Here is a 27,477-nt window from a genome sequence, read left to right on the forward strand (position 1 = left end):
GGAGCTGAGAGGGTGGGAAGGATGGGACGGTCGCGCTCACCGCTACCGCCGCGGGGACACCACAGACACGGCCTTGGCCGGCTCCTCTCAGGCACGGAAGCTGCGGGTCCTCCTACCACACCCGCCTCCCGCACCCCCCACCACGCCACGCCCGCTGAAGGAGTGACAGCAGTGCTGACCAATCTGAGGCCTCGTGGAGGCCGGGAACCACGGACTAAAAGGAGGTAGGGCACGGGAGGGATACAAGGGAGGCGAGCGTGGCGGCGGGACTTCCTGTGACTGACGGCCCAGCGCAGCCAATGGGCAGCGGGGAGATGACCTCATTGTCGAGGAAAGTCTGGAACTGGTGGAGTGGCGGCGCGGAGGTGGGAGGAGGTCGGAGACGAGCCGGAGGCGGGGCGCTGGGGCCTTAAAGAGGCCGCAACCCATTGGTCATCCAGTCAAGGCAAGGGTGGCGGACCCGGCCAGACCTGGCCAAGTTGCCAAGGGGTCAGTGCTGCCAGAGCTTAGTGCATTAATCCTCCAGCCCCCATCACAATCCTTCTAGGGGGCTGAAGGATCCCGCCCGGGGCTCATAAATCGATTACTTAATTTCACGCTTCCCAAAAGGAGACACAATAAATTCCGCACTGGCCCGGAGCCCTGAATTCCCGTTACAGCTCCCGCCCCACCGAAGCCCGTCGTCTCGTTTCTTTGAGTCAGTTTCCAGTACAGTAAACGGGAGGATACCGGCACTCACCTACCCCAACTTTACCTGCCCAGAATGTTGAGATCATTAACAGCAAAAGTGCTTTGGGCTTCAAGAAAAAAGACTGAATGAACCCAAAACCCTGTATCAGGACACTTCAGGAAGAGCATCTGTGAAAGGAAGGACTGCACTAGACGACTCTTGTAATTCTATAATTGTAAGATGCTGATTGATGTCCTCCTCTCTCCGGCATCCACTCTCGTAGCGAAGGGGTGTGGGGGGGTGGGGGGTGCGGGGTGTGTGTGTGTGTGTGTGTGTGTGCGCGCGCGCGCGCGTGCTGCGTTAGGCGCAAAGGCCACACAGGGACTTGGTCCATGACTTCAACAAGGAGAAAGAAAGCGGGCTAAAAGGGAGAGAGAAACAAGGAAAACCAGGTTCCCTGCGGTAAGTGCCTCGAGGGAAGCAAGCCATTTGCTTCCCCTCCCCCCAGCAATGGGCGGGAGCCCAGAAAAGGCTAAATAACTGCAACTTGGCGGGGTGGAAAGAGGGGGAAGTGCTTTCCCGAAAGCTTCCTGGGGATGGTGTCACCAGACAGAGTAAGGAGGGGGGAGTAACGGGCAGCTACAGGAAGAAGGGGCTAGAGCATTCTTGCAGGTTTAGGAAGGAGCGGCGTGATGGCACACAGACTGAAAAGAGGCAGATCGTTTTACATCCCAGAGAAATTCTTACTACACCCCCCTATTCTCCCCCAAAAGCCTCCCGAGGCTGCCCATTGGTGTCACTCTCAGAGGTAAGGCAGGAGAGGATGCCTCTCCCCCTCCAACTGCTGCAAAAGCCTAAGGGGCGCCCCGGGTCTTCCCAGTTATTCATCTATCTTGTCAATTTCAAGTTCAGTATCACCGCTGGTCATAGAATCTTGTAGTTCAGGCAAGAGCCCTGTGGCCCTTTAGTCACATACCTTCCTCCAAGGCAAGAATTCCTCCATGAAAGTCTTGATAAAATTATTTATTCAGCAAATATTTCTGGAGGGGGCAAGACAAACGAAGTCATCACTGCCCTGGGGGTGCTCTCTCACCGAACTGGGGGACATGAAGGCACATGCTGGGGTGACCATGCAGCCGATCCCCAGCAGCATGACTAACTAGAGGGCCCAGAGGTATGAGGCAAAAGTCCTGCTGGTGGAAATTACTGGCGTGGGGCAGGTTTCCCCAAAACAAGACCGGGCTGGCGCATTCCCGATGGTGTCTACCTACCCTCAGCCTTCAGGAAACAGCCGGGAGGAGAGGGAAACACAGCTGTGTGTTTTGTTTTGTTTTGTTTTGTTTTGACTTTTTGGCCACACCCCATGGCATGTGGGATCTTGGTTTCCCAACCAGGAATCGAACCCAGGCCACCAGCATTGGGGAGCAGTCTTAACCACTGGATGGCTGGGAAAGTCCCACAGCGTATGTTATTAGCCATGAACAGGGTAACATCCCACTCAGCTTCCCAGACATGGCAAACTCACCATCTCTCAAACAGGCCTCTCCTTTTCTTAAGACAAATTGTGTGTGTATATATATATATGTATATATAGTGTGTGTGTGTGAGTGTGTGTGTGAATATCATATATATGGTGTGCATATATATTTCTTATGGATGATCTGCCTGCCTCTAGTTTCTGACCGTAAATCCTAATGTCATCCCCTGAAGATAACACAGGGCACGTCTAATCCCAGTTTGTCATGACAACATTCCAAATATTTGAAGATGACCAGCAAGCTGCCTTTCCCACACCCTCTTACCAGTCCCCAAAACAACAGAGATTAAGTCTTCTCGTCACCATTCCTCAGACGATGGCTTCCATGCACCACACTCTCCCACGGACTTTGTGGGGACATCTTCAGTTTGTCAGGCTCTATTAGGGATACAGACATGAAGATAGAAATGGCTGGTGGTGGGTTTTATTTATTTTTTATTGGTAATGCAATGCAGGAAGATTTTCACAAAAGTAAAATAATTAATGAAACTTGTATCTAGAGCACTTAATGATCTCTGCTTTCAATTTGACTCTTGTTTTTTTCTCTGGATTATACTGTGGGGCTTCCCAGGTGGCGCTACTGATAAAGAACCCTGCCTGCCAATGCAGGAAACTCAAGAGACACGGGTTCGATCCCTGGGTCAGAAGGATCCCCTGGAATAGGAAATAGCACCCACTCCAGTATCCTTGCCTGGGGAATCCCATGCACAGAGGAGCCTGGCAGGCGACAGTCCAGTTGGACATGACTGCACACGAGCACGTCAGGGACATGTGCTATTTTTGTCCTTCCATCAGACATCTTCTCTTCTGGAAAGAGGACCCTAATTTTCCCCTGGGGACCCACTCCTCCCCACACTCGGCCAAGGAGCTGACTCCAACCCAGTCCTGATCAAAGCACTGCTCACCCCTCCCCACCTCCACCATCTGCAGAGACTGATTTAGAGAAAGGCAGGTAACCCAGGGCGGTACAATTGGAATTCCTGGATCCTTTGTTGAAACTATTAGGAAGGAGAAGTTCTTGCAATGAGGCTGCCGAACTGTCCAGCTCTGCACCTGGCACTGACCCGGAGACCACAGGAAATAACGTGCTTGAGAATAAAGTCCACGTGAGAACCTGCGAACTATCAGAGCTGAGACACCGTAAAGGCCCCAGCAGGTGATGACTGTTGGAGAGCCCGGGTCCAGCCATTTTCTGGCTGACTTCACAGATGTCTGGTCAGGGTCCTTAGAGCCTTGCCTATAAGGGAGATTCTATAAATGGAATTATTGAGGGAGGAAAAACCTATAAGGGAGGAAGTTGAGCAGGGAAAGGAAAAGAGCCAAGTAAGGCTCAAGTAATCTCTTGGCCTGATCCACCGCAGAGAGCTCTGGCGCATAAACCATGCCACGTGGTCATCCCCGCCACGGGGCCGCTTTGTGTTGCCCAACGTCACTCAGTCACTAGCCATGGGCTCCGAAGGGGTTAAGTTCCCCAACGCTAGTCCCTTCAGCTGAGGGCAATTCTCCAGAATTTGGGGCATCTGGGAACCCTTTGCTGCCAGTACAGCAGCTGGGGGATGGGTGAACTGGCCTGTTAAAGAAACTTGGAAGGGGCACCGTGTGGGTCTAACCCTGGGGGCCAGTTCATTCCCTTCCCACTTGGGTTTTCGTTCACTGAAGCCAACATGTGACTACTTTAAACACCCAGGTGTGATGAGACCAGCACAGAGCACAGTGAAACCTTGGCCTTCCTTGATCTGACCCCTCCATCCTTGAGCACACTGCAAGTTTCCATAACCAGGCTTAGTGGCTGCCCTGAACCTGTGGCTCAAACTGACTTTGTCACCAACGTTTTCCACCCTCTTTCCTTTACTCCTTCCCACCCACCCACCCCCCAATCTCCTACTAAGCCAAATTCACTCTTTTTTGTACACCTTTAATTATTTAACACAAATATGGGATTTTTAGCTTCACCCTCCTAGTAATTAGCAGTAGTTGTCATTTCGTGCATTTCCATCCTTTGCTGCAAATTGCTGTACAGGCCGATTTGATTCTGTTACCCATGTAACTTGCCACTTCTAATTTTGCTGCTGTTGCTGAAATGGGCAAATCCAATGACAGAAACCTTCAACAAACTGCGAGAGACCCATTTCCCCCTCCTTCCAATCTGCTAATCCATCACCCTGAAAGATTTACTCCACCTGTCCTTTTCCTTGCTGTCTCTCTTCTTGGGGAATCTCTTCAAAGGTATTTCCCAGGTCTTTTTTTGTTTGTTTGTTTTTTAGCCACGCCACATGGTTTGTGGGCTTACCTGGTGGCTCAGTTGGTAAAGAATCTGCCTGCAATACAGGAGACCTGGGTTTGATCCCTGGGTCAGGAAGATGCTCTAGAGAAGGGAATGGCTACCCATTCCAGTATTCTTGCCTGGAGAATTCCATGGACAGAGGAGCCTAGCAGGCCACAGTCATGAAGTCACAGAGAACCGGACACAACTGAGCAACTAACACTTTCATGGTTTGCAGGATATCCGTTTCTGACCAGGGATTGAACCTGGGCCACAGCACTGAAAGCAGGGAGTCCTAACCACTGGACCACCAGGACACTTCCATTTCCCAGGTCTTGATCAGCCCTATCCTGAGCTCTTCTTGCTTTTCCCTGTTTCTTCTTAAGTCTTTGTTCAGATTGGTCCCTCTCCCTAAATATCTTCTCTTGTATCTTTACGTATTTATATCCTAGCTCACATTCCACTTCCTCTAGGAAGCCCTCCAGTCTAAATGATCCTTCCCTTCTCTGATAATCCACGTCTCTAAAGTGCCAAGCACACTGCTAAGCATTCTGAGTGCATTATCTTCTTTCATTCTTGTGGTAACCCTGAGGTGAATGCTATTATGATCCTCATTGTTCGATGAGGAAACTGAGACAGAGAGGTTAATTAAGGAACTTGATTTGCTATCACACAACCAAAAACTACCAAAGCCAGGGTACAGATACTAAAATGAGAACTCTGGCTGAAATTCAATAAACATCCGTTGGCTACACAGAAGGAACTAGAGGAGATATTAAAAAGTGAAATAGACAATCCTGGTCTGCAATCAAGAATAGGGACAATCAGTTCAGTTCACTCAGTTGTGTCTGACTCTTGGCAACCCCATGGACTGCAGCACACCAGGCTTCCCTGTTCATCACCAACTCCCAGAGCTTGATCAAACTCATGTCCATAGAGTCAATGATGCCATCCAACCATCTCATCCTCTGTCATCCCCTTCTCCTCCAGCCTTCAACATTTCGCAGCATCAGGGTCTTTTCAAATGAGTCAGTTCTTCACACCAGGTGGCCAAAGTATTGGAGTTTCAGCTTCAGCATCAGTCCTTCCAATGAATAATCAGGACTGATTTCTCTTAGGACGGGCTGGTTGGATATCCTTGCAGTCCAAGGGACTCTCAAGAGTCTTCTCCAGCACCACAGTTCAAAAGCATCAGTACTTCAGTACTCAGCTTTCTTTATAGTCCAACTCTCACATCCATACATGATTACTGGAAAAACCATAGCTTTGACAAGACAGACCTTTGTTGGCAAAGTAACGTCTCTGCTTTTTACTATGCTGTCTAGGTTGGTCATAACTTTTCTTCCAAGGAGTAAGCGTCTTTTAATTTCATGGCTGCAGTCACCATCTGCAGTGATTTTGGAGCCCAAAAAAATAAAGTCTTTCACCATTTCCATTGTTTCCCCATCTATTTGCCATGAAGTGATGGACCGGATGCCATGTTCTTCATGTTCTGAATGTTGAGTTTTAAGCCAACTTTTTACTCTCCTCTTTCAGTCTCATCAAGAGGCTCTTTAGTTCCTCTTCGCTTTCTGCCATAAGGGTGGTGTCATCTGCATATCTGAGGTTATTGATATTTCTCCTGGCACTATAAATGGCACCAATCTGAATAATGCTGTAAGGATGGTAGAAATGAAATCAGAGAAGGGAGAGCTCGTGTCTGGTAGAACCCAGTAAGAGCACGTGAAGGAGTTTAGGTTTGAAAGGAGGGAGTGAGGCATGGCCCTCCATCTTAGGGAACACTGTGAGTAACAGCGTGGAGGAAGGACAATATGGGGCATATCTGAGCAAGGGAGTTGTCTGGCTTGTTTGAGAGAGAAGGCTTTCAACCCTTGGCAGAGGCCCTGTTGTAAAAAGGAAAGAATGCCAAGACCAGATGGGCATTGGACATTTGAAAACAGGATCCAAACTGTGTCTTAAGAGCGACCTGATAGTTGATTGGATTGGAGGGAGACTGAAATGGGGTTGAGGGGATAAGTTAGGAGACCACAACTGTTTTCCAGTCAAGAGTTAAGTTAGGATCCATGAGGGCGCTGGCAATGGCCTTGGATTATTTTTTCCCCTCTGCTCTGTAACCACTTTGTCTTTGCTTGTCCCCAGAGATCATAACATCCTTGAGAAGTGTCAAGCATTTGAAAAAATGTGCCCATAATTGCTAAACCACTAACAATTTCTTGATACTTAATAAGCACTCAGCAAATATTGTTGTAATTGAATTGAATGCATGAGCAGGGTGATAAAAACTCTGGGGCTCTGTTTAAATGGTTTCAAAGGAACTCAGGCCATGCCTGCAGCCCTCTGCAGTACTGTGTCTGTGCTCAGTTGCTCAGTTGTGTCTACCTCTTTGCGACCCCATGGACTGTCACCCGGAGATTCTCCAGGCAAGAATACTGGAGTGTGTTGCCATGCCTTCCTCCAGGGGATCTTCCTGACTCAGGAACTGAACCTATGTCTCCTGTGTCTCCGGCATTGCAGGCAGATTCTTTTATTCAGCACCTACTAGGTACATCATCCTCTCATTCAATTCACCCAATGAGGTCCTGACATCATGTCCCTCTTGTTTTTTAGTCGCTAAGTCGTGTCCAACTCTTTGTGACCCTATGGACTACAGGCTTCTCTGTCCGTGGGATTTCCTAGGCAAGAATACTGGAGTAGGTTGCCATTTGCTACCCCAGGGGATCTTCTGGACCCAGGGATCAAACCCAGGTCTCCTGCATTGGCAAGCGGGTTCTTTACCACTGAGCCACTAGGGAAGCTCATGTCGATCTTACAGATCAGAAAAACTGAGGGTCAAGCGAGTAGTTTGCAGGAACTGACAGACTGAGCTGCAGGACTTTCAGGCTTAGCTGCTTCAGTTGTGTCTGGCTCTTTGCAATCTCATGGACTGCAGCCCTACAGGCTCCTATGTCCATGGGGATTCTCCAGGCAAGAATACTGGAGTGGATTGCCATGCCTTCCTCCAGGGAATCTTCCCGACCCAGGGACTGAACCCGGGTCTCCTGCATTGCAGGCGAATTCTTTACCCACTGAGCCACCTGGGTAGCCCAAAACCAGGACAACCCCAGGCAAATCCAGAGGGTTCATCACCCTATCAAGATACCTTGCTCCACATTACACAAGCCAGGATTTAAACTCAAGTCTAACCAGCTCAAACCCCCATGGGACTTTATTCTGGCTTTCTGATCACTGCAGCCAATATAAATATTCTTACTTGGATATTCTGGGGACAGAATCCAAGCATACTCTTATATTGAATTTGGCTCATGTATTTGGAGCCTCCTGGAAACAGTCCCTTATAGAGAGACAGCGAATCACAAAATGGATGGGTTTTTGTCAGAGAAAAGGAATCCAGCCTGGGGAACGTCTCCCGGCTGACACCTTGAGAATTCGGCTTTATCAACGGTTCTTTGGCGCCTCCTGGTGGTGAAAAGTTGTTAGTAGCCCTTTTCTTACTCAGATGAAAGAACCCGTACTGTGGGTAAAGGATGAGAGTGGAACCCAACTGAAACTTCTTACAGCTTGGGGAACATGAAGATATTGCTTCAAAAATAAAAACTAGCAGAGATTTTTCTTTCTTTTTTCTTAAATGAAAGCTGACCAACCAGGCTGTCATAGTCTAAGGCGAGGAGACTCAGACACAACTTTAAGTGGATGCCAAAAGAAAACCCTCAATAATCAAGACAATAATTTAACAAAAAAAAAAGAAAGAAAATGAAATTAATGGCAAAAAATGATGAGCAAAATTTCAAGTACAGAACAGACAGGCTCTGACCATGCCTTTGCCCTGCCACGTCTCACTGGCCTCGCCCCAGTCCCGTGAGCACTGGCCCAGGAGCCTGGAACCCCAGCCCCTTCGAGAAGCTCTGGGTGAAGGGCTCCTGACGATGGCCCTCAAAACCTCACCATGGGAAATGGAAATGGTACCTTCAGATGTTCCCACCAAAGAAACTTCATAGAAAGGATTACAACCACTGCTAGGAGAAGCCAGAAGCCCTGCAGCAAGCATGGTTTCCCTAAGGCTCTTGTTTGGTCATATTTCAAATTTGATGTCATAATATATCCATATTTGATTTTGTTCTGTTTCCTTTTATCGACATATAGACACTTCAGAAGTGTACAGAGAAGGGATATTTGACCTTATAGCTCAAAGGATTTTCACAAGCCAACGCACGTTTAACCGGCACCCAGATCAAGAGAGAGAACAAGACCAGAGTTCCCGCCATGCCCCCTCTGTTCACTGCCACCCTGAGGTACCTCTGTCTTGATGTCCAACAGCATAGATTAGTTCTATTTTTGTTCCGTATATAAATGAAATGATACACTCCAAGGTATTTTAAGTCTGGTTTACTTTACTGTGAGCTATGTTAGTGAGGTTAGGCCATAAGCTTTGTGTGTGATTATAGTTTGTTCATTCTTATTATATGGTATAAATCTATTGAAATAAATTTATCCATTCAGCTGACATGAGTTGTTTCAGTGTGTTATTTCAGCACACTGTGCTGCTATGAATATTCATATCCGTGTCTTTTGTTTAACATGGACATGTCTACAATGGCCAGGTTCAGCAGAACTTTCTGCCTGACCTATAGACCTGCAAAGGCTTCCCTGGTAGCTCAGCTGGTAAAGAATCCGCCTGTAATGCAGGAGACCCTGGTTGGATTCCTGGGTCAGGAAGTTCCCCTGGAGAAGGGATAGGCTACCCACTCCAGTATTCTTGGGCTTCCCTGGTGGCTCAGATGGTAAAGAATCCACCTGCAGTGCAGGAGACCTGGGTTCCATCCCTGGATTGGGAAGATTCCCTGGAGGAGGGCATGGCAACCCCCTCCAGTTCTCTTGCCTGGAAAATCCCCATGGACAGAGGAGTCTGGTGGGCTACAGTCCATGGGATTGCAAAGAGTCGGACATGACTGAGCAATAAGCAGCAGCATAGACCTGTGAGCCAGTGAATTGTAGAGTGGCTTGGTTTGTAGAATTATTGTAGCAGTAACTAACTCATAGTATACCCTTTTAAAGTCATAAAAATTAATTATTAGCAAAACACATTAAAATGCAAAGATGATTCACCTTTATTGAAATAGAAAAAAGCACACACACGCCTATATTTCTGCTGAGAGTGCATTTGCTGGGTCATAGGGGAGGCAGCTTCAGCTTTAGTGTCTCCTACTGCTTAGCTTTCTAAAGTAATTGGAGCAACTGTCACTCAGAGAGTTCTTGTTCCTTCCCATCTTTGTCTAGACTTTATATTTTTTGTCCTTTTTACTCTCTCTGGTCAAGTGGAGTGGTGTTACACTGTAGTTTCTTTGCATTTCCCTAGAGAGTAATGAAGTCAAGACCCTTTCTGTGTTTGGCATTTGTATAGATTCTTTTCTGAAGTGTCTGTTCGAATCTTTGCCCATTTTTCTCTTGGGTTTTCTATCTTTTTCTTATTGATTTGTAGTTCTTTTAAAATTCTGACTTGGAGACCTTTATCAGATATATAGAGAGAGAATACTTGTGAGTTGTCTTTTTGCTCCCATAATGGTGTCTTTTGATGAACACCGTTTCTTAGTTTTCATAGAATTCATTAAAGGTTTTTTTCATTCATGATTGACAGTTTTTGTTTCCTGTTTGCAAAAGATGTGGCTATTCCAAAGTCAGAGATATTTTTATATGTTTTCTTTTAAAAACTTTACTTATTTATTTATTTTAGCTTCAGAACTGCACTCCTTCTAGAAATTATTTTCGGTATGGTGTGAGGTAGGAGTGATAAATATGCATTTTTCCGTATATGGGATGACTATATACATGTGTATCTGTTTTTGTTTACATATAAAAGTAAATAATTAAATTCCCTTTTAAATGTTATGACTTTTCCCTAATTGTTCGAGTAAAATTGATACAGAAACAGCTGTTTTGAGCACTAATTGAGGTACATTATCTGCACTTCCTCATTTAATTCTCTCTGTACTTGTATGAGGTAAGTACTCATATTTCAGTTTTATAGATGAAAAGAGTGAGGCTCAGGGAATTAAAGTGTGTTGAGGGTACAGAGCAAGTAAGTCCAGAGTCCTTTAACCAGTGTTCTAAACTACCTCGCACAGAAAAATTTCATTTGCAGGATAATTGTCTGTTAAGGTACCAGTATAACATGTTGATCTGTTCACAAGCTGATGGACATTTGCACTGCCGCTAGTTTGGGGCTGTTGTGAACAAAGCTGCTGTGAACATCTTCATTTCTCTTGGATAGATACCTAGGAGTAGTATTGCTTGGGTCATATGGTAAGTGTTGTATATGTTTATTTATTTAATTATCTATTTATTTGGGGGCTTCCCAGGTGGCACTAGTGGTACAGAACCTGCTTGCCAACACAGGAGACTTAAGAGACGTGGGTTCAATCCCTGGGTGGGGAAGATCCCCTGGAGAAGGCAATGGCAACCCACTCCAGTGTTCTTGCCTGGAGAACCCCATGGAGAGAGGAATCTGGCGGGCTGTGGTCCATAGGGTCACAAAGAGTCAGACACGACTAAAGTGACTTCGCAAGCACACACATCTATTTATTTATATTTTAAAAAATTTTGGCCACACCCCATAGCATGTGGGACCTTAGTCCCCTGACCAGGGATCGAGTCCATTACTTCTGGAGTGGAAAGTCCTAACCACTGAACTACCAGGGAATTTCCCTTTTGGCTAAATTTTTTATTTGTAAATATTCAGTTCTGTGGCTTGTCTTTTACTTTTTTAATGGTACCTTTTGAAAAAATAGTTTGCATGTTGATAAAGTCCCAATTTATAAGTTTTTTCTTATGCTCTTTTGGATGGTGCTTCTTAAAAATGTGTATGTATTTATTTGGCTGTGCCGGGTCTTAGGTACATCGTGCAGGATCTTTCCTTGTGGTGTGCAGGCTTAGTTAGTTGCCCTGCAGCATGTGGGATCTTAGTTCCCTGACCAGAGGTCGAACCTGCGTCCCCTGTATTGCAAGGTGGGTTCTTAGCCACTAGACTACCACAGAAGTCCCTTAGGCTGTGCTTTTGATGTCATATCGAAGAGATCTTTGCCTAAAATCAAGGTCATGAGGGTTTTCTCACATATTTTCTTCTAGAAGCTTTGTAGTTTTAGTTTTTACGTTCTCGTCCGTGGTCCATTTTGAGTCCGTTTCTGCGCGTGGCATGAGGTGACGGCTCACATTCATCCGTGTGTACATTCAGTTGTCCCAGCACCATTTGTTGAAATGACCATCGTTTCCCCCTCAATTAGCTTTATTGAGCAGCTGATTTTACCACCCCTGGAGGCTGATCTACCGCTGGACTTTCAGTTGTGTGACCTAATAAATACATTTCCTCGCTGTTTACACTCATTTGAGTTTTGCATTATCCTTTGAAGCCAGAAGCCATCTGGCTGAAACCTTCTGGGTGCCACCTCTGGGTGCCAGGAGGTGGCACCCAGAAGGTCAAGTGGATGCCAGCTCTGTAGACCTTCTACGGAATAACCCACGCCTAGGAAATGGCAACCCACTCCAGTATTCTGGCCTGGAGAATCCCAGGGACGGCAGAGCCTGGTAGGCTGCCGTCTATGGGGTCTCACAGAGTCAGACATGACTGACGTGACTTAGCAGCAGTTCCTTGAAATCTTTCTCAGTCTGTACTCTTTCAGTGGATTTGAGCATTGCTTCTTACCCCCAAAGAGCCTATACAATCAAATTCTGGCCAACCTACTGAATACCCCGGGAGAGGGAAGCAACCAAACCAGACCAGTCTGAATGCTCCTTGGCTGGGACTCTAGCCAGAAACATTAAGAAGAGATGCTGTCTTCTCCTCTAACTTCATAAGCCATGAGGACAAGGTAGGCTTAGAACTGCCAGTGGCCACCTTTTGGTCAGGTGGCAAGAAAAAACTTAGGAATAAAGGTATTCCCTGATGGCTCAGCAGGTAAAGAATCTGCCTGCAATGCAGGAGACACAGTAGACACTGGTTCGATCCCTGAGTCAGAAAGATCCCTTGGAGGAGAAAATGGCAATCCGCTCCAGTATTCTTGGCTGGAGAATCCCATGAAGACAGCAACCTGGCGGGGGATAGTCCAAAGGGTCACAAAGAGTCGGACATGACTGAGCAACCAAGTGACTTAGGAATAAAGCCCAGCAGTGACAAGCAGGACCAAAAGGCGAGGAGAGAGGCAAGGTTCTCAGGATATCATTCACGCCTCTGGGTGAGCCATGCCTGAAGCCCTCTGCTTCAGGGGGCAAATCGCAAACTGGGATTGGTGGGGAGGTAAGGACTCCAGCAACTAGTTAGGAGCTCTGTTTGTGCTCTGAATTGGAGACCCAGTTGTACTGGTTTCTCTCCCTAAGAAGTCCCACCTGACTCGGCCAGTGTTCTATGTTTTCCTTGCCTGTTCAGTTCAGTTCAGTCACTCAGTAGTATCCAACTTTTTGTGACCCCATGGACTGCAGCACGCCAGGCTTCCCTGTCCATCACCAACTCCCAGAGCTTGCTCAAGCTCATGTCCATCGTTGCCATCCGACCATCTCATCCTCTTCGCCCCCTCCTCCTCCTGCCTTCAATCTTCCCCAACATCAGGGTCTTTTCCAATGAGTCAGTTCTTCACATCAGGTGGCCAAAGTATTGGAGCCTCAGTTTCAGCATCAGTCCTTCCAATGAATATTTAGGACCAACCTCCATTAGAATTGACTGGTTTGATCTCCTTGCTGTCCAAGGGACTCTCAAGAGTCTTCTCCAACACCACAGTTCAAAAGCATCCATTCTTTGGCGCTCAGCTTTCTTTATGGTCCAACTCTTACATCCATACATGACTACTGGAAAAACCATAGCTTTGACTATATGGACCTTTGTTGGCAAAGTAATGTCTCTGCTTTTTAATATGCTGTCTAGGTTGGTCATAGGTTTTCTTCCAAGGAGCAAGCGTCTTTTAATTTCACGGTTACAGTCACCATCTGCAGTGTTTTTCGAGCCCAAGAAAATAAAGTCTGTCATTGTTTCCCTATCTATTTGCCATGAAGTTATGGGACCGGATGTCATGATCTTAGTTTTTTGAATGTTGGGTTTTAAGCCAGATATTTCACTCTCCTCTTTCAATTTCATCAAGAGGCTCTTTAGTTCCTCTTCGCTTTCTGCCATAAGGGTGTGTCATCTGTATATCTGAGGTTATTGATACTTCTCCCGGCGATCTTGATTCCAGCTTGTGCTTCATCCAGCGCAGCATTTCGCATAATGTATTCTGCATATAAGTTAAGTAAGCAGGGTGACAGTATACAACCTTGATGTACTCCATGCCTGTAGGGGCTGCTATTCTACAAAGTTATGCTCAAGTGGTTATCTTGTCTTGCTTGAATGGACAGGGGTACTCAAGGTCTGGCTGCTTCCCAAGTCTCAGAAAACTGGAGTGCATTAAAAACCACCAGCAGCAAAAATGCTGATTAGAGTCACGCTAATCAATCATAGACACTCAAAGGTGCCAGCTCCCCACAGGTGAACCACATGCGCCTGGTGAGAGCGGTAGGAAACAGACACTTCGTCAGAAACTCAAGAGCAGAGAGGCAAAGGAGAGAGGCAAGTGTGGTTCCCAACCTGGCTCCGCCTTGCTGGCCAGGCAACCTCAGGTCATTTACCGAGTGTCCCTGGGGATCGGTCTTGTCCCGTGTAAGATGAGGGCTAAATACGCCTGTGGTAACAGCCTTCAGCCTCTGCTTCCTCTGACTCACACTGGGAGTGTGGACTTCCGCTCAGGCCTGCCCAGTCTTCACTGCATGTGTGGGTCCCTCACTCCCAGCACAGCTGGGGACCACCCTGCCCCTCCGTGTGAGTCAGAGTCTGGACTACCTGGGCCATGTCACCTTCTTCCCAAAGTCCCCAGGCCAGAGCTTCTTGCTTCTGCCTCTCACCTGTGTCTATCTCTCCACAACACAGTGTGTTCTGCCTTTTCTGAAGGGTTGGGATGATTAATGAGAATTAAAGAACTTAAAGCTGTGGTCTAGAGACTTCTCTGGTGGTCCAGTGGTTGACTCTGCACTCCTAAAGCAGGGAGCCATGTGTTTAATCCCTGGTCATGAAACTTGGATCCCACATGTTGTAGGGTGTACCCTAAAATTTTTTTAAATAAATATATATCTTTTAAAAGCTGTGATGTAAACCTGATGGTGATTAAATGGAGAAAATCATACTCACTGCCATTCCTTTCAGGAGAAGCACTGTTTATTTGTTCAGGAAGAAAATTCCTTGATAAACTCACATGGGAGAGAAGCGAGAACCCCCTCCCCCCGCCCTGCCCCAGAAGACCTGAGGACAGCTAGGATTCTCCCAAGTGCCTGGGTGTAAAGAATCTTCAGGTTACACTGCAACACGGTGGGGAGTAGGAAAGGTGGGGTCCTGGGGGGTCACCCCCCCTTAAATCTCCCGCATGCCGCAACTAAGACCCGACTCAGCCACGTAAGTAAATAAATAAATAAAATATTTTTTAAATGATGTCATCTTCTAAGGAGTTATATGGCTGGTGCCAGAAGAAGAAAAATAGATCTTTATGGTTTAACAGGTGTTTGCTGGGCTTCCCCAATGGATCAGCGGTGAAGAATCGCCTGCAATGCAGTAGATGCGGGTTCGATCCCTGGGTGGGGAAGGTCCCCTGGAGGAGGGCATGGCAGCCCACTCCAGTATTCTTGCCTGGAGAACCCATGGACAAGTGGCCTGGAGGGCTACAGCCCATGGGGTCACAAAGAGTTGACCACGACTGAACACCAGCCGCTGCCTTGGGGGAGGTCTGATTAGCACATAATGCCGATGCCTAGTGCACACTGGAGGGGAGGATGTCCAAAGGAGCAGAGAAATTTTTTGTTTAACATTTTCTTGTCTTGCCTTAAAATAAGAATTTTATTTCATCACCCAGATTCTGTCACCTCTCAAAAGGCCTGCTTTTCCCAACTGCCCTGCAGCAAGTCCCTACCCATCTTTTAGGAAGCTCTTGGGAGGCCCGTGCCCCTTCTCACCAGGAGTATACTTCTCCGAGTCTGAGTTGGTCCATAGTAGGTGCTCAGTAAATACCTATCCACTGGCTGAATAAAAAATGACAACGAGAAGACTTCCCTGGTGGTCCAATGGTTAAGAATCCACCTGCCAATGCAAGGGACTTGGGTTCAACCCCTGGTCTGGGAAGACTTCGCCTGCCATGGGGAAACTAAGCCATTGCTCCGCAACTACGGAAGCCCGAACTCTAGGGTCCGTGCTCTGCAACAAGAGAAGCCACCGCCGTGAAAGGTGCAGCACAACGAGAGAGTAGCCCCTGCTTGCTGCAACTAGAGAAAGCCCATGCACAGCAGTGAACACGCATACCCAGCACAGACAAAATAAAATGAATTTTACAAAATTTAAACACCTATTATAAGCCAAGCGCTGGTCTAGGTACTTGGGTTTCATCAGTGAACAAAGATAAAAGCCTCTGCCTCCTGGAACTCACATTTTATTTGGGGCAAAGTGGAGGATGGGGAAAGACAATAAATAATGAATGTTAACTTAAAACACAGGACAAAATATCTTCTTAAAAGCGTAAAAGAGCTAAGAAGGAAGTGAGGAACTACTGGGCCATGATGAGTCTAGGAGATGAGGTTCATACCTGACAGACAGGGACTTATCTAACCTACGTCAAGGCTGTATATTGTCACCCTGCTTATTTAACTTATATACAGAGTACATCATGAGAAACGCTGGGCTGGAGGAAGCACAAGCTGGAATCAAGACTGCCGGGAGAAATATCAATAACCTCAGATGTGCAGATGACATCACCCTTATAGCAGAAAGTGAAGAGGAACTAAAAAGCCTCTTGATGAAAGTGAAAGAGGAGAGTGAAAAAGTTGGCTTAAAGCTCAACATTCAGAAAACGAAGGTCATGGCATCTGGTCCCATCACTTCATGGGAAATAGATGGAGAAACAGTGGAAACAGTGTCAGACTTTATTTTGGGGGCTCTAAAATCACTGCAGATGGTGATTGAAGCCATGAAATTAAAAGATGCTTACTCCTTGGAAGGAAAGTTATGACCAACCTAGATAGCATATTCAAAAGCAGAGACATTACTTTGCCAACATCTAGTCAAGTCCATCTAGTCAAGGCTATGGTTTTTCCAGTGGTCATGTATGGATGTGAGAGTTGGACTATGAAGAAAGCTGAGCGCCGAAGAATGGATGCTTTTGAACGGTGGTGTTGGAGAAGACTCTTGAGAGTCCCTTGGACTGCAAGGAGATCCAACCAGTCCATTCTAAAGGAGATGAGCCCTGGGATTTCTTTGGAAGGAATGATGCTAAAGCTGAAACTCCAGTACTTTGGCCACCTCATGCAAAGAGTTGACTCATTGGAAAAGACTCTGACGCTGGGAAAGATTGAGGGCAGAAGGAGAAGGGGACGACAGAGGATGAGATGGCTGGATGGCATCACCGACTCAATGGATGTGAGTTTGAGTGAACTCTGGGAGTTGGTGATGGACAGGGAGGCCTGGTGTGCTGCGATTCATGGGGTCGCAAAGAGTTGGACACGGCTGAGTGACTGAACTGAACTGAACTGAATCCTTACAACCGTCCCCTGAATTATCCTGGGAAATCAGTAGTGCAGGTACATGGTCGGGGTTGCCTCAGGGTTGTGAAATAAATTAGTGTGCATGCTAGGCTCTGGGGCCTTATACACATGGTCCCATTTGAGCCTCACAGCATCTCTGTGAGATGGAAGCTATTGCTTACTGTTATTTTCCTAATTTTACAAATGAGAAAACAGAGCATTCAAGTGACCTGCCCAGGGTCACACAGCTAGTCAGTGGCAGAACAGGCTTTGAGCTCAAGTCTGCGTCCAGAGTCTGTAAATTGAACCATGGTCCATGCCACCTCTTGGTAAATATCATCTATTGTTTTTCTATTAGCTTTAGCAGAAAGATAACTCTAGTAGGAATGTCACTATTACCTTCTTTATGAAGAAGTGAGTATATTATCTTTATGGAAGTCTTGTTTTATGCAAAAATGTTAAAAAGTGCTTAGACAAGGAAAAACTACAATCCAAGCACAGCCTACTGGTGTTACTCAAAACTGTAGACACAGAAATTCATCAGGGAGCAGGAGAAAATTCTTAAGGCTGAGCTAGTGAACTCCAACTGAGAACAAATAGTGCTGAAGGCCAGGACAGGGACGCCACCTGATTCCACGTCCTCTCAGCCAGCCCAGGTCAGGACACACGACAGGTGAGGGATGGTAGGCGTGGCCTCCATTCTACACCCTCCTTGACTGCTGAGAACCTGGGCCCTCCCAGGTCGGGTGTGTGTGTGATGTAACACTCAGGTTCATGGTGTCAGATCTAGCCTGTGACACTGAGCAAGTGACGTGATTTACTTATTTTGCATTTTATTTTCAATTTATTAAATTAACTTTTTATTGGAGTCTAGTGGGTTTACAATGTTCTGTTAGTCTCTGCTGTACAGCAAAGTGAATCGGCCATACATATACATGTATCCACTCTCTTCGACTCCGTTCGCATATAGGTCATTACAGAGCACTGAATACAGTTCCCCGTGCTCTACAGAAGGTTCTTATAAGTTATCTTTTATAAAAGTAATGTGTACACGTCCATCCTAATCTCCCAGTTTATCCCCACCTCCTTCCCCCTTGGTAAGCGTGAGTCTGCTTTCAACTTTTGTCAATAGGGTTATTTGTATCATTTTTTATTTTTTTTTTAGATTCCACATATAAGTGATAACAGGCTTCTCTGATAGCTCAGTTGGTAAAGAATCCACCTGCAATGTAGGAGACCCTGGTTTGATTCCTGGGTCTGGAAGATCCGCAGGATAAGAGATAGGCTACCCACTCCAGCATTCTCGGCTTCCCTCGTGGCTCAGATGGTAAAGAATCTGTCTGCAATGCGGGAGACCTGGGTTTAATCCCTGGGTGGGGAAGATCCCGTAAAGGAGGGTATGGCAACCCACTCCAGTATTCTGGCTTGGAGAATTCCACAGACTGTATAGTCCACAGGGTTGCAAAGACCCTTTGCAACCAGTCAGACACAACTGAGTGACTTTCACTTTCATAAGTGATATCATATGATATGTGTCTTTCTCTGTCTGACCTACTTCTTTCAGTATGACAATCTCTAGGTCCATCCATTGGGCAAGTGACTTTAACAGCACTTTTGCAAAATGGGAGTGATAACACATAACTAAGATCATGGCATCCGGTCCCATCACCTCATGGCAAATTGATGGGGAAACAATGGAAACAGTGGCTGACTTTTTTGGGGGGCTCCAAAATCACTGCAGATGGTGATTGCAGCCATGAAATTAAAAGACACTTGCTCCTTGGAAGAAAAGTTACAACCAACCTAGACAGCATATTAAAAAGCAGAGACTATTTTGTCAACAAAGGTCCGTCTAGTCAAGACTATGGTTTTTCCAGTAGTCATGTATGGATGTGAGAGTTGGACTATAAAGAAAGCTGAGCACAGAAGAACTGATGCTTTTGAACTGTGATGTTGAAGAAGACTCTTGAGAGTCCCTTGGACTGCAAGGAAATCCAACCAGTCCTGGGTGTTCATTGGAAGGACTGATGTTGAAGCTGAAACTCCAATATTTTGGCCACCTGATATGAAGAGCTGACTCATTTGAAAAGACCCTGATGCTGAGAAAGATTGAGGGCGGGAGAAGGGGACGACAGAGGATGAGATGGTTGGATGGCATCATCAACTCAATGGACATGAGTTTGGGTAAACTCCAGGAGTTGGTAATGGACAGGGATGCCTGGCATGCTGCAGTTCATGGGGTCGCTGAGTCGGTCATGACTGAGCAACTGAACTGAACTGAATATATTCCAATGGTTATAAGATGTACCACTAAGAAACAAACAAAAAAACACCAACTGCATGGTGACAACATGTCTTAACGATAGTGCTGGACAAGTCATAAACCAGTCATGGCAATTCTCCTGGCTTGGAGATTTCTCTCATTTCTTCTGCAAGATTGGCAATTTCTCCCAATTAGGTTCCGTTGCTTGGTGTGTGGGCTTCCCTGGTGGCTCAGTGGTAAAGAATCTACCTGTAATGCAGGAGATGCGGGTTCAATCCCTGGGTTGGAAAGATCCCCTGGAGAAGGAAAAATGACAACCCACTCTAATATTCTTGCCTGGAGAATCCCATAGACAGAGGAGCCTGGCAGGCTACAGTCCATAGGGTCGTGAAGAGTCGGACACGACTGAAGTGACTGAGCACCGGCTCCCGTGTAGATTTTTTGCCCACATCTTAGGAGCAAAATGTAACACAACTCTTGTTTCTAGTTTGTCTTCTTGCCTTTGTCGTTCAGTCACTCAGTCATCTCCTACTCTTTGCACCCCCATGGGCTACAGCACAGCAGGCTTCCCTGTCCTGCACCATCTCCTGCCTGTCCCTCAGCTTCTTCCTATCTCAGGTTCTGCCAAGCACTTGCTGTTGTTTCATAAGAGAAGAGTAGTCCTCTCTCTAAAGAGAAAACTCTGTTTCATTTGGTATCAGTTTCCCACCCTGTTGCTCCATATCTGTGCCTTTCCCCGTCATCACTTTTATCTGAATGCTGAATCACACCATGATATTTTCAAAGACATTTTAAACAGTACCAAATTCAGTACGTGCCGTACCAACAGTGCATCCAACTCAGATGGAGGAAAGACAATATGGGCCGCTGTGCTCAATTTCTCACATTTGCAAACAATGATGTCCCCATCAGGACTTTGACATTTGATTCTAAGACACAATCCCAATGTCAGAGATGTTAAGTTATGCATGTCTTAGGCTTCCCTTGTGGCTCAGCTGGTAAAGAATCCGCCTGCAATGCAGGAGACCTGGGTTCGATCCCTGGGTTGGGAAGATCCCCTGGAGAAGGGAAAGGCTACCCACTCCAGTATTCTGGCCTACAGAATTCCATGGACTATGTAGTCCATGCAGTTGCAAAGTGTCGGACACGACTAAGCGACTTTCACTTTCACGCATGTCTTAGAATTGGGTAGATAGGGTAGCAAATACCTGTATTGATTAGAATTCTTTTGACAAGAAAGTGACAGAAAACTCAACCCAGATTGACTTAAGTGAAAGGAGTATACTGAGTTGTGCTGCTGTGCTGTCTTGTCTGACTCTTTGCGACCCACGTACTGCAGCCCACCAAGCTCTTCTGTCCATGGAATTTTCCAGGCAAGAATACTGAAGCAGGTTGCCATTTCCTCCTCCAGGGGATCTCCCCAACCCAGGGATCCAGCCCGCGTCTCCTATGTTTCCTGCATTGGCAGGCATCTTCTTTTACCAAGTCCCAAAGTCCTTATATTAACGCAGCTTCAGGTATGGCTAAACTCAGGACTCCAGGATAAAATCAAGACTCAGTTTCTCTTCACTTCTCTCTCTTTCTTCCATAGGGGTGGCTTCCGTCTCAGATTTCACTTGGTAGCAAGCTGGAGTCAGCAGCTCTAATCCTACTATCCTCTCTGGTTTCAAGTCCAGCTAAAAGGAGCGAGCACCTTTGTCCCAGAATTTTGAACCTGAGTCTCAGTATCACTCACTGGCTCTGACAGGTCACCTGTCTGGCTCTGGACCAGTCATCATAGTTATGGGGGAGCTGCTGAGTTACCTGCTGGAAGCCTAAGGGCTGCTGGGGCTGCAGAGGGAAATGACGAGGATGGACGTGGGGCCGCAAAAACAGCGCATGATTGACTGTGGGGAATTAGGTGAGAGAAGCCTCCCCGGAGCAAGCCCCCCTGGGTGGATTTGGTCCCTGCTCCTCCGCTCTGTGCAGCAGAAGGAGGCCTCCGCCGAGACCCACCCGCTCCATCTGAGTCAGCCTCGCGAGGCCTCCCTCGCGGGCTGCTGACACCGCACTGACTCAGCGGCTACATGAGCTGGTTGCTGCCTGGAAAGTTAATAAGCCTGGGAGCCAAGACATTCCTCCTGTGACGGGGTTGGTGTCGCGAGTGGGTGGAATGAATGAAAAAGAGTGGGAGCACCATGGCTCCTAAAGCGTTTATGAAGTCAAGAAGCTCGGAAAGCAAGGGAGGGGAAATCCGTGGCAGCAGTGGGAGCTGGTGACCCCCCCACACCAGCGCTGGTCCCTGGCGGGTGGGCGGGCGCTGTCTTCACCCTGGCCCCATCCACCCTCCAGCTCTGCCCGTCTCTTTCCTTCAAATCTAAGGGTCAAGGAGCAAGACTGGGGGATCTATCTATCCCTTGGAGGGTAGGGGAGGAAGAGAAGAGGGAGGCTCGGTTAGAAGGGGGTCCTGGAGGATAGGAAATAGGGGAGACAGAGAGGGAGTGCTTGCCACAACCGCTCAGAAACTGGATGGAGCACAAACACGGAGCACCTGCTCTCTGCCAGATCCCCAACTAGAGGGTGAGGCCCCCCAGTAAATAGGCTTTTGTCTCTGCCTTCAGGGAGCACAGAGTCTGGTCTGGACACAATAAGAAAATTGTTCATGGTAACGGAATGTGATGGCACAGGGACCTAGGGTTTATTAAAGGAAGGTACCCCGGGGGGAGAAGTGAAGGAGGTCATTGCCAATCAGGAGGCCTCAGGTCAGTCTAGCCTTGACTGAGACTAGAGGGGGTGTGTGTGTGTGTGTGCGCGTGTCTGTGTGTCTGTGTGTCTGTGTGTCTGCAGGAACGTGGGCTCTGGACACAGCTGTGGAACAGTTCTCCTCGAATCAAGGGGAACCTTTCCAACGTCTCTTTCAGGCTTTAGCTACTGGCTTTTGGGAGTGGCAACCTGCCTGGCAAGGAGGCTCCTGCCAGCCAAGGACAATCCTCCGCATGAGGGGACAGCTGGGGTAGCCACGAGGCCTTGGAGCCCTCACTCTCAGCAGCTGGAGGATGGGAGCACCAGCCTGGTGGAGCCACCTAGACGGGGTAGAGGGGAGGTGATGCCAATGGCCTCTGCTCTGATGTTCCTCACGCTGGATGTCTGGTGGAGGATGGGCTAGGGAGCAGAAGGGAGCTGGAGGGCAGGGGACTTCCTGGAGGAGAAGGTCCTTCTGGGGCATCTTGTAGAACAGCTCAGGAGGTGGACAAGCAAGGAACGACCTAAGGCGTCAATGTGTGCAACAGTTATAGGAGCACGTCGCACTTTCTGGGAAGGCTAAGCTGTTTAGGTAGGACACTGGGCTGTCACAGGGGTGGGCAGGGCCAAGTCATGAAGGTCCTGTGTGCCATACTAAAAGACCGGAGATTCAAGTTCTTTTGAAAAGAACCGGAATCTCATGCAAGTGTTGAGAATGGACGTGTAGACATGGTGGGGCCTGGGGATGGGAGGGGGGATGAACTGGGAGATTAGGCTTAATATAAATACACTGCCATGGGTAAAACAGAAAGCGAATATACCTGCTGCGTAGCACAGGGAGCTCGGCTCTGTGCTCTGCGATGACCCAGGAGGGTGGGGTGGGAAGGGGAGAGATGGGAGGGAAGCCAGGAGGGAGAGGGTATGTATGTTTGTATATATACTGTTGCTGTTGTTGTGTCCAACTCTTTTGCGACCCCATGGACTGTAGCCAGCCAGGCTCCTCTGTCTATGGGGTTCTCCAGGTAAGATATTGGAGTGGGTAGCCATTTCCTTCTCCAGGGACTCTTCTCTACCCAGGAATCAAACCCATGTCTTCTGCATTGGAAGGTGGATTCTTTATCACTAACCCATCAAGGAAGCCCAAGCATATGTGTACGTGTGTGCGTGTGCGTGTGTGTGTGTGTGTGTGTGTTAGTCAGTCATGTCTGACTCTTTGCAATCCCATGGACTATAGCCTGCTAGGCTCCTCTGTCCATGGGATTCTCCAGGCAAGAATACTAGAATGAGTTGCCATTCCCTTCTCCAAGGGATCTTCCTGACCCAAGGATTAAACCCAAGTCTCCTGCATTGCAGGCAGCTTCTTTACCATCAGAGCCACCAGGGAAGCCCTGTGTGTGTGTTGTGTGTGTGTGTGTGAGCGTGTGTGTGTGTGTGTGAGTGTGTGTGTGTGTGAGTGTGTGTGTGTGTGAGTGTGTGTGTGTGAGTGTGTGAGTGTGTGTGTGAGTGTGTGAGTGTGTGTGCGAGTGTTAGTGTGTGTGTGAGTGTGTGTGTGTGTGAGTGTGTGTGTGTGAGTGTGTGTGTGAGTGTGTGTGTGTGTGTGTGAGTGTGTAGGCCTCCCAGGCTTCCCAGGTGGTGCTAGTGGTAAAGAACCCACCTGCCAATGCAGGAGACCTGAGAGATGTGGCTTCAATCCCTGGGTGGGGAAGATCCCCTGGAGGATGAAATGGCAACCCACTCTAGTATTCTTGCCTGGAGAATGCCATGGACATAGGAGCCCGGCAGGCTGCAGTCCATAGGATCACAAGAGTTGGACATGACTGAAGTGACTTAGCACATACGCATGTATATATGTGTGTGTGTGTGTATATGTGTATATATATGTGTGTGTGAAAGTCGCTCAGTAGTGTCCGACTCTTTGTGACCCCATGAACTACACAGTTCATGGAATTCTCCAGGCCAGAATACTGGAGTGGGTAGCCTTTCCCTTCTCCAGGGGATCTTCCCAACCTAGGGATGAACCCAGGTCTCCCACATTGCCAGCTGAGCCACCAGGGAAGCCCAAGAATACTCGAGTGGGCAGTCTATCCCTTCTCCTGTGGATCTTCCCAACCCAGGAATCAAACTGGGCTCTCCTGCATTGCAGGCGGGTTCTTTACCAACTGAGCTATCAGGGAAGCCTGGATATATGTGTATATATAGCTGATTCACTTCATTGTTCGGCAGAAGCTAACAACACTATAAACCAATTATACTCCAAGAAAAAAAAAAGTAAAAAAGGAACTGGACTCTCCTTCCACCCCACTTCAGCCCTTTGTGCAGACATTCAGCACCGTCAGGGGGTGAGGCAGCCCGGCCCTGTCTGGGTGGGTGCAACCAAGGGCCCCGATGCTCTGCAGAACTGAAGTGGGCAAGAGGCCACCAGCAGGCAAATGGCAGAGAGTGATGGCCAGAGAAGGGCTGTCTCCAGGCGCTGAGGGAAATGCAGGAGTCGGGAGCGATTTGAAAGTTGTTTTCTTGACGTAGGCATTTTAGAAATAGAAAGAAATGTCGTCACAAGGGAGTCCCATGGAGAGGAATGAACGCAGGATTTGGAGTCAGCAAAGCCAAAGGCCTGGGCCTGGGGCCCAGCACCACTGTGCCAGCTGGACAACTCTGGGAAGGTCACTCGGCTCACCGAGGCCCTATTTCCACATCTGCACTGGGATCATATCTATTCCACAGGGTCAACTAAGATAACATCCGTGTGCAAAAAAGGCTGTGCAAATATTAAGTTACAGTCATTTTGCAAAAAAAAAAAAAAGAAGCCCACAGCAAGAATTCCTCAGGCTGTTTTGACCCCAGTTCCCACTTGGCACTGATTAGGTCGGGGACTTACTGGATGACATAGCAAGTCAGCAGCAGAGCTAAGGTGTCAACTCACCCGAGGACCGGCTCCAACATCGTCAGCAGAATCACCTGAGATCCAGCTTCACTCTGCAATTTAGATGGCCAAGGCATTCCCAGGAAGTCCCTTTCAGCACAGAGTGTTCACAGTGGTTCCCGTGGGCAGCCCCAATATCCTCCAAAAGGTTGGCGAGATGTAGCAATAGCTGGATGAGGTTCCCAAGAGGCAGGGCAGAGAGGGAGACAAAGAACAGACATTTGTCCTGAGAACAGAAGAGACTGCGTTTCTCCACCCTTCCTGTGGCCACAGCCCTCCAACTCCCACCAGTGCTTTCAAAATACTGGAGTAGGTTTCCATTCCCTTCTCCAAGGGATCTTCCAGACCCAGGGATTAAACCCAGGTCTCCTGCATTGCAGGCAGATTCCTTACCATCTGAGCCATTAGCTGCTACTGCTGCTGCTAAGTCGCTTCAGTCGTGTCGGACTCTGTGAGACCCCACAGACAGCAGCCCACCAGGCTCCGCCGTCCCTGGGATTTTCCAGGCAAGAACACTGGAGTGGGTTGCCATTTCCCTCTCCAATGCATGAAAGTGAAAAGGGGAAGTGAAGTTGCTCAGTCGTGCCCAACTCTTAGCGACCTATGACTGCAGCCCACCAGGCTCCTCCGTCCATGGGATTTTCCAGGCAAGAGTACTGGAGTGGGGTGCCTTTGCCTTCTCCACTGAGCCATTAGGGAAGCCCTCAAAACAGATTTATTGAGATATAGTTCACAGACCATAAAAGGATCCTCTTGAAGTGTACAATTCAATGTTGTTGTGTTTTGTTTTGTTTTTATTCACAGAGTGACACAAATATCACCACAGCAAATTGTGGAATATTTTCATCTCCCCATAGAAGATGCCATCCAGCCATCTCATCCTCTGTCATCCCCTTCTCCTCCTGCCCCTAATCGCTCCCAGCATCAGAGTCTTTTCCAATGAGTCAATTCTTCGAATGAGGTGGCCAAAGTACTGGAGTTTCAGCTTCAGCATCAGTCCTTCCAGCGAACATCCAGGACTGATCTCCTTCAAAATGGACTGGTTGGGTCTCCTTGCAGTCCAAGGGACTCTCAAGAGTCTTCTCCAACACCACAGTTCAAAAGCATCCATTCTTCGGCGCTCGGCTTTCTTCACAGTCCAACTCTCACATCCATACATGACCACTGGAAAAACTATAGCCTTGAGTAGATGGACCTTTGTTGGCAAAGTAATGTCTCTGCTTTTCAATATGCTATCTAGGTTGGTCATAACTTTTCTTCCAGGAGTGGGAGTGGGTAGCCATTCCCTTCTCCAGGGAATCTTCCCAACCTAGGGAATTGAATGCAGGTCCCCTGAATTGGCACCCGGATTCTTTATCGTCTGAGCTACCAGGGAAGAGAGGCCAAAAAAAAAACCAAACAACTCAGATTGAATAACACAGACTGGGTGCCCCCGGTCTCCAAGTGGCTTCATGTGTTGCAATCTCTGGGGCCCAGAGTGCTGTAGGTGTTTCAGTTTTTCCTTGTTTATCAAGAAAAGATATTTAACTGAACATGCGATGGAGCTGCAATTTATAAGAATATGACATATTTGAAAACTTTTGAAAGCTTTTTGAAATCTTATAAAAAAACTCTTGACTGAATTACTGTATGTGATACCATTCTTAAACTGTTTAACATACTTTTATTTTTTGAGGAACAAGAGCTCCATTTTTTAAATTTGATCATTTCTTGCATTTGAAGTACTCCTTGATGACATCCTTGGCTTGAAACTCTTTGCCATAACCCTAAAAAAAAAAGAAAAAACAATTTTACTAACATTCGGAAATTTGGCTAAGTAGTTAGCACTAGTTAAAGCAAAGCTTTAACAAAAATTAGCACATGTCTTTTGACAATGCTTTCCATCATTAAAATGTCTTATAGCTAATATTCAGTTCAGTTCAGTTGCTCAGTCGTGTCTGACTCTTTGCAACCCCATGAACTGCAACACGGCAGGCCTCCCTGTCCATCACCAACTCCCAGAGTTAACAATTACTCAGCTATTAAAAATAATGCATTTGAATCAGTTCTAATGAGGTGAATGAAACTGGAGCCTACTATACAGAGTGAAGTAAGTCAGAAAGAAAAACATCAGTACAGTATATTAACGCATGTATATGGAATTTAGAAAGATGGTCACGATGACCCTATACGTGAGACAGCAAAAGAGACACAGATGTAAAGAACAGACTTTTGGACTCAGTGGGAGAAGGCGAGGGTGGGATGATTTGTGAGAAAAGCACTGAAACATGTATATACCATATGTGAAATAGATTGCCAGTCCAGGGTCGATGCACGAGACAGGGTGCTCAGGGCTGGTGCATTGGGACAACCCTGAGGGATGGGATGGAGCGGCATGTGGGAGGGGGGTTCAGGATAGGGGAAACATGTACACCCATGGCTGATTCATGTCGATGTACGGCAAAACCAATACAATATTGTAAAGTAATTAGCCTCCAAGTAAAAGAAATAAATTTATTCAAAATAAATAAATAAATAAATTTTTAAAAAGAAA

At 47.3% G+C, this 27,477-nt stretch overlaps 1 long non-coding RNA gene across 1 annotated transcript; it reads left to right on the top strand.

Moving 5' to 3' along the window:
- Positions 1 to 1,029: 1,029 nt before the first annotated feature.
- Positions 1,030 to 27,464, top strand: LOC139183255 (uncharacterized). Its single transcript, XR_011566853.1, has 3 exons — positions 1,030 to 1,132; positions 20,895 to 21,203; positions 25,749 to 27,464. It is a non-coding gene; the product is annotated as an uncharacterized lncRNA (long non-coding RNA).
- Positions 27,465 to 27,477: the final 13 nt, after the last annotated feature.

This window comes from Bos indicus, chromosome 5 (assembly GCF_029378745.1).
Source record: "Bos indicus isolate NIAB-ARS_2022 breed Sahiwal x Tharparkar chromosome 5, NIAB-ARS_B.indTharparkar_mat_pri_1.0, whole genome shotgun sequence".
Classification (NCBI taxonomy): Eukaryota; Metazoa; Chordata; class Mammalia; order Artiodactyla; family Bovidae; genus Bos; species Bos indicus.